The sequence below is a fragment of the Polyodon spathula genome, chromosome 46 (assembly GCF_017654505.1).
Source record: "Polyodon spathula isolate WHYD16114869_AA chromosome 46, ASM1765450v1, whole genome shotgun sequence".
Taxonomy (NCBI): domain Eukaryota; kingdom Metazoa; phylum Chordata; class Actinopteri; order Acipenseriformes; family Polyodontidae; genus Polyodon; species Polyodon spathula.
Genome location: NC_054579.1, coordinates 1,615,091 through 1,623,743, shown reverse-complemented (window position 1 = coordinate 1,623,743; position 8,653 = coordinate 1,615,091).

The following is an 8,653-nucleotide window of genomic DNA, read 5'->3' as shown; positions in this document are numbered from 1 at the left end:
TAATAAGCTTGACCTCATGAGCGTGCGCACCCTCTCTGCCCTTATGAAAAATGCTTTCCTGTTAAAAATGTTCTGTCCGTATGTCTTTGCACCTTAAAAAGCAATATAGTAGTCTGAATTACTTTTTATTGGTGCGCATGCTTCCTTCCTCTCTTACACCATGGTGGTATAGTGTGTGTGTGTGTGTGTGTATATATATATATAGTAATACGGCAGGGAGGGGGTTAAAATCCTCCCCACCAAAAACATGTGAGGATGTGATTTTGGTGTGTTGGTATTAATTGTTTTATTATTAGTTATCCCCTGCACCTGGTGTTCTTTGTAAATTGGAGCCAGGTGCAGGGTATTTAAAGAGAGCAGCCAGTCTGTTCGGGGCTGCTGCGAAACAGGAAGCAGAAAGTGTGCTCTGTTTCCGAGCAGTCTAAAGCAAAGGCTGAGTTAATCCTGTGTGCTTTGTTTTGTGACAGGTAATCGGCTTAGCCTTCCTGTATCAGTTAGGTTAGTGCTCACGTAAGAGCTAGGTGTTTGTTTCTCTTTGTTTATTTAAAGTGTGTGCAAGCACTGAAAAATCCATTTCTGTGCCTGGGTCTAAGCTCTTAAAGGGGCAACGGACACTCTATATATATTATGAGGGCCATTAAAATCATTTAAATTGAAGGCAGGGTTAGATAAACAATGCACAAATGAGACGTGAAAAATGCAAAGTGTAGAAATATGCAGAAATGTCTAAGGCTTTTTCACAGCAGGATGTCATAAACAGCACTTCCACAAATAGCCATGCTTCGCAGTTTCCTGCTCCACTGAATCACAAAGTGTAATATGAAAAAACACACTTCTTTTTATAAATAAGTGAACCTACGGCCGCAGTGATGCTGTTTCTCCCTTCTCTCAATGGGATCAAGTGACTAACAGACTGACATTAATCATGACTAAATACAGAGCCCCATCAAAGCCTTATCAGTGTTTTTGAGTTCAGTCTCAGATTAAAGATACCTGCATTACTTTCAAAAACAAATAAACATGTTTACTGGGAGTACTCGCAACTGTCTTTTAAAAGTATTTATCAGCAGATATTAAATACATCCACTCTGTTGATTTCAAAATAGGAAAAGCTATCCTTCCCTCACCTTTACAACTGCGTACCAATATCCTTCCCTCACCTTTACAACTGCGTACCAATCAGTAACCTTCCGTTTTGAGTGTTTTAAAAGGCGAATTTTCCTCAATCCAGGGGACCGATGTTTTAATGCCTTATAGTGGCAATTTTTGTTTTCAATTTATGGCCTCTGTATGATGAAAATGCTTCCAATCGAGTTTTAAAAGACTCAGTTAATCACAATTGATTGGTACTCAGTTTTAAAGGTGAGCAAGGACAGCCTGTCTCGTTTTTAAAATCAACATGTTAATGAATTGGTTTGTTTAATACCTGCTGACAAATACTTCTAACAGAATTACGAATGTGAGCCTCAGCACACCCCTAATGTTCACTGTAGCATCTGTATTGCCCCAGGATCAATATTTCTTTTAGAAAGCCACTGTTTTTTTAAAGTTCAAAATTAGTGGGAGAGACGGAGACTGGATTGTTTGCAAACTGCAAAGACATAGTTTGAAGCTTTATGCTCTTTATCTAACTCGCAATACAGTACATGCATAGACCATATCCTGCTATAATTCCACCTAGAATTATAAGATATCACAATATGAACATAATTTAGATATTCTATTTAATATCATGCAATGAAAGAAACTACAAAATGATACCGCAAAAGTCTACCAGAAGCCATACAGTAGCATTGCGCGTTCGATTTTGAAATGTCACATTATTCAACATGTTTAATTTGGCTTTATGACGCAATCTTAATTCATTCTATAGGGTGATTCAAAGCCGAAGCTGTAGTGTTTGTTTAATGACTACAAGGCAGACACAGGGTTCCAGGTCTGGACTGAGTGTGCAGAGTGAAAAACAGGAAGTGAAGTCACAATGTGTCCCTGCTCTCTGATCTGTCCTTATATAGAGCTGGCTGGTTCTTTAGGTGTCTCTGCTCGTTAGTGGAGTGGAAACTGGGCTGCAGTGTAATTATGACAAACAGGATTCCACTCGGCCATTAACTGAAGTCTCCCACCCACACTGTAAACACAGACCCTAAACCAACATCTCTCTCTGGATATCCTTCTCTATAACACGGCTCCAGTTTATCTATTCAAACTTCAATCAACCTTTTCATTTTAAATCGTCAGTCAAGACATCGTTCTTTCTTTTATAGCGCCTTTCGAGACAAATCGCCTCAAAGTGCTTTGCAGATGAATACAACAAGAAAAATGTACAAAACAATCTTGAGAAAGAGTAAAACATAAGATGATAAAATGCCATTGTAAATTACATCCATTAAGAAAATGACAAATGTGGTTATAATCTTACTTAAAAAAACAATGAAAAAGTGTATATATAAAGTTAAAAGTTTTGCATCACCGTGAATATATATATATATATATATATATATATATATATATATATATATATATATATATATATATATATATATATATATAGTGAAATAGTATGAAATGGGATGACACATTTTCTGTGTACAACTCTGACCAAAAGTTTTGCATCACCCTGAATTTACGGATTGAGACATCATTATATGATCATAAAACTATGTGAACATAATTTAACACTGTGTATTCAAAGAAACTACAAAATAATATTGCAATTGTCTACTAGAAGCCATAACTGTAGTCCAGTCAGGTCAGTTTTTGTTGAGTATATAGAAAACTACAAAGCAGTAACATTATTCAGCAGGTTTCATTCGTGTTTATGAAGCAAAATGAGTTAATTCTGTAAGGTGATGCAAAGCTTTAGTCCATAGCTGTACAGTGCTTGACTGCTATTTGTGAGACTAGCAGATGAAGTGATAATGTATTGATATTATGTTTGTTAAAGAAAAAAGATAATTCACCAAGTTCCTTACTAAAAAAAACAATAATAATAATAATAATAATAATAATAATAATAATAATAATAATAATAATAATAAGACTACTGGTGGCTGGACTTTGTCGTAGGTCATGAATTGGTGAGATAGTGTAAATAGCGATCCGAGTGTGAGTGAGCAGAGCTGTAATGGAATGGGTCATGAAGAGAACTAATGATGACAGTTGTAATGTATTTCCACCTCAACCCATTGAACTGAATGGAGAGGCAAGGACTGGACGGGAACCGCAAACCATACTGTTCAAAGACGAACGTCTTGACCGTTCAACTCAACACAATTCCTGTAGCGGGGAGATCAGTGCAGGTCTGATGCTGATGTCAGTATTGTTAACTCATCAGCCGCTAGGAGGAGATTCACCACACAACAGAAATCTCTGGTCTGGCGCTCAGAAGAAAGTGTAGGGATCTTGGCTTAACTCCCAGTGGCTGTATCTGTTAAGAACATAAGAACATAAGAAAGTTTACAAACGAGAGGAGGCCATTCGGCCCATCTTGCTCGTTTGGTTGTTAGTAGCTTATTGATCCCAGAATCTCATCAAGCAGCTTCTTGAAGGATCCCAGGGTGTCGGCTTCAACAACATTACTGGGGAGTTGATTCCAGACTGTTGTTCTGTCTGCGGTGAATAGAAGTGGTGCTTGTGGTCCTGACTGGTGTGAGGTTCGGACTGCTGCATTTTCTTTTAACTACCCCTCTTATTTAATTTCTACACAGGCCGCTCCTGTGATGTATACTGCAGTGAGGAGGAAAGAGGAAGGAACGCTTCTTAATGCAGGGGGAAGGAAGGACGGCTAAAGCACGAGAGAGGGAACTCTGTATTTTACACAACTGAACCAAACTACACATAAAACAAACTGATTTTGGTGCCTCTTACTGGAACCTCGCAAGCAAAATCCCCCCTTTCATTGTAAATACAGTACATGGGCAGCTTACCGGGTACGCAGACTATGAAGGAACAATAAATGGGGGGGGGGGGAAATCACACCTATTTAAAAAATTTCAAAAACATTTCCATCAAAATATTGACGTTTTATGTAGTTTCCACTTCCCTTTAGCAGCAGACACACCTCGACCCCTCCACTCTTGGCAATGTTAGTGTGCCGTCAGTTCGTTCATGCGTTCTAGCAGTTTTCCAGTCAGATTGTGTGCATTACCATGGCACAGAGTAGCACTGTGGGGTGATGATAACGTGTCACTATAATAGGATGAGGCGTCCTTGGGAGGAATGGTGTCTCTCTGCATTTCGGCATGCCATGGGATCTTAATCTTCCCAAATGTTCTTTAAAGAGTGCAATGCAATGGATCATATTAAAAGGCAATGGCAGCTATAGTACTGTATAGGGCAGCTGCAATGGGGTGAGGCTGGTAGAATGGGACCACAGTGTGCTCACTATACCCTCAATGATCTTCAATGAGAGACAGGCAGACAGCGGCACTGCAATGGCTCTGTATTACACTACAATGGTAGCACAAGTATAGGGCAGCTGCAATGGGGTGAGGCTGGTAGAATGGGACCCCAGTGTGCTCACTATACCCTCAATGATCTTCAATGAGAGACAGGCAGACAGCGGCACTGCAATGGCTCTGTATTACACTACAATGGTAGCACAAGTATAGGGCAGCTGCAATGGGGTGAGGCTGGTAGAATGGGACCACAGTGTGCTCACTATACCCTCAATGATCTTCAATGAGAGACAGGCAGACAGCGGCACTGCAATGGCTCTGTATTACACTACAATGGTAGCACAAGTATAGGGCAGCTGCAATGGGGTGAGGCTGGTAGAATGGGACCACAGTGTGCTCACTATACCCTCAATGATCTTCAATGAGAGACAGGCAGACAGCGGCACTGCAATGGCTCTGTATTACACTACAATGGTAGCACAAGTATAGGGCAGCTGCAATGGGGTGAGGCTGGTAGAGACCACAGTGTGCTCACTATACCCTCAATGATCTTCAATGAGAGACAGGCAGACAGCGGCACTGCAATGGCTCTGTATTACACTACAATGGTAGCACAAGTATAGGGCAGCTGCAATGGGGTGAGGCTGGTAGAATGGGACCACAGTGTGCTCACTATACCCTCAATGATCTTCAATGAGAGACAGGCAGACAGCGGCACTGCAATGGCTCTGTATTACACTACAATGGTAGCACAAGTATAGGGCAGCTGCAATGGGGTGAGGCTGGTAGAATGGGACCACAGTGTGCTCACTATACCCTCAATGATCTTCAATGAGAGACAGGCAGACAGCGGCACTGCAATGGCTCTGTATTACACTACAATGGTAGCACAAGTATAGGGCAGCTGCAATGGGGTGAGGCTGGTAGAATGGGACCCCAGTGTGCTCACTATACCCTCAATGATCTTCAATGAGAGACAGGCAGACAGCGGCACTGCAATGGCTCTGTATTACACTACAATGGTAGCACAAGTATAGGGCAGCTGCAATGGGGTGAGGCTGGTAGAAAGGATTTAAAAATGATAATTAGCACTTCTTTTAAGGTAGACAGTAATCATGTTACATAAGAGGTAAGAGAAAGGATTTGAAATCCTTGGTATGCACTCCTGTAAAAGAGGACAGTGATAGTGTTAACAGAGCTAATAAGAGGCAAGAGAAAGGATTTGAAATCCTTGGTTAGCACTATTGAATTGTTTGGCTCACACAGCTGGTGGGTCTTGTACTGTCTTCTGGGGTATAGAAGCCCTTAGCCCCAGTTAACAGAGATGACCAGGGGGGTGATTTCAGGGTTTCCACATGCTGGCAGGAGTTTGGAAAGCAGGTGTGAACAAGGTGCGGGAGTCTTTGATCTTGCATGAGGAGAGAAAGGGGGCTTGGCTTTAAACTGGGAAATTCCCTCACAAAGACACTTTCTTTCACATCAAACCATTTTATTCTTCTGATCTTCAGAGCAGCCCCAGGGCTGGAGGTAAAGCACTCATTTATATGCATATGCTGTCAAATAACAGGGTTTTGCTCTAGAAAGAGTGCAAAGAAGAGCAACCAGAATTATTCCGGGTTTAAAAGGCATGTCATATGCAGACAGGCTAAAACAATTGAATCTATTCAGTCTTGAACAAAGAAGACTATGCGACAATCTGATTCAAGCATTCAAAATCCTAAAAGGTATTTACAATGTCGACCCAAGCGCCTTTTTTTTTACCTGAAAAAAGAAACAAAGACCAGGGGTCACAAATGGAGATTAGACAAAGGAGCATTCAGAACAGAAAACAGGAGGCACTTTTTTTACACAGAGAATTGTGAGAGTCTGGAACCAACTCCCCAGTAATGTTGTTGACACCCTGGGATCCTTCAAGAAGCTGCTTGATGAGATTCTGGAATCAATAAGCTACTAACAACCAAAAAAGCAAGATGGGCCGAATGGCCTCCTCTCGTTTGTAAACTATCTTATGTTCTTATGTTCTTACCAAGCAGATACTGAAAATAAGGCTAATATCCAGATATATACTCACAAACTGTGTAGTTTCTATGAACCCAAATGAAAGGCTCACTATGTAAATAAAACTAAAAACCTACAGCTAAGCGTTTTTCAACATTCAACATAATCTTTCATTGTGCTAATAAAACCAATTACTGACAACTGAATAGTCAAACCTGTCAAGCTATTTATAAAGAAGATTTAGGGCAGGGGTGTATTATTAATGAGCCATACAGAAATAGAACGCTGCAGCTATGCAGTAAGACTCTTTGAAAGACTGCTAACCATTCTACATTTCCCATATAGCCAAATTACCCCCTCGATAGTAAATATATCACACGGGCAATTTGTCCAAAGTGAAAAATCAGGCCAAAACATATCTAGAAGTGGTCTTAGAACTCTATCCGTTATCATTAACTGCTTAATCCTTTACAGGGTTCGCGATGAGCCAGAGCCAAACCTGGTAGACACAGGGCGCAAGGCAGGGCTACACCCTGGACGGGAGTTCATTGCAGGGCACCACACCACACACACACACACACACACACACACGCAGAATGACCAATCAACCTGAACAGTATGTCTTTGGACTGGGAGTAAACTGGAGTACATAGAGAAAAGCCATGCAGACAACATGCAAACTCCACGCAGACAGACCCCCTATGATGGAATCAAAGCCAGGACCCTGCCGCTGTGAGGCAGCAGCGCTAAGCACCACGCCACTGTAACTGGAAGACACTTTTCCCCAAGGCGACTTACAGGTGTCATACAGGGTCTGTAAAGGGTTAAGATGCAAGAGTCACAGCTTACCTCTGTAAAGCGCTTTGCGATGGTGGTCCACTATGAAAGGCGCTATATAAAAATAAAGGTTATTATTATTATTACCTCAATGCCCACACGTTTGTTTAACCCTGAGTTTAGGAATACGATTCAGGGGGTAATGAGTTGGCATCTCAGCCCGTTGATTTGAATGGAGAGCCAAGGGCTGGACGCCAACCACAAACCATACGGATGAAAGAAGGACGGCTTTCCATCCAGTTAAAGAGCCGGCTGTAGGCTGGAGATGAGTCCGGGTCTGCTGATGCTGATGCTGATATTAGGAACTCATCAGCCACTAGGAGGAGATCTGTTAAAAGAGGGAGGGGTTTGGAGATCAGGGTTTAAGAGTTCAATCAGAATTATGTACAGTAGACCTATACAGCATACTTACAGAACTCTCCATATAACTATACTCATACTGGTGAGTCTTTACCATTTCATCATAATTGGACAACCATTCCTAGATATAGAGCAACATACGTACAGCTATGGTTTAGCATTGCCCTATAGAATGAACTAATTTTGCTTCATGAAGTCAAATGAAACCTGCTGATAATGTTATGTTAACTCATCGAATTACACACCGCTTTGTAGTTTTTTGCATGCTTAATGAAAAACCGACAAAAATCGAAGTCTAACATGAAATGCTGCTGTACTCCCTACCTTCGCGTGCTTCTGTGCTACTTTTTAAATACAACTTAGACGTTTCTTTGATTGCGCGGATGTGAAATGAAAGATCTGAATTATGTTTTACTGTTGCTTCGGTAAAATAAATTCACGAATCTTACCAAACAAATAATGCAACGGGCATTGTGCGTGACGCCCTGCCGCTACGGATTCTGTCCCGTCAGTGAGTTGAGACGAGGTTAAAAGCTCTATAACCACGAAGGCTCTTTTGCATTGTGGTTAAGATGCTCGCTTGCTGTGTGTCACTGATTCCAGTGTTCCAGTGCATGCCCATCTTCCACCCTGTTACACATATAACAAGTGATATGGTCAGTGAGATGAGATGAGGTTAAACGCTATAACCATGGATGCAGATAAGCCTTGTATAGCGGTTAAGGCACTCGCTTGTGGCTGCCAGTTCATGCCCAACCTCTGCACTCTTACAGTAACAAATATCTATGGTCTCAAAAGCTGCATGAACTAGTACAGGTGACAGGAACACTTATTATTTAATTAATGGCTACTAATTCCCTTTTGTTGGAAAGCCCTGTATATATTAACGAGTTCAGTCACAACCAACTCCTTCATCCGTTTCAACCCCTGTGGTCCTCTCTCTCTCAGCAATGTAAATCCCCTAACATTGTATTATTACAATATCCTGTCCATCAAATCCTCACTCTTTAATGTGGCTTTCTGGGTGTGTGAATTTCCACACAAAATAAGAGGCTTCAAGA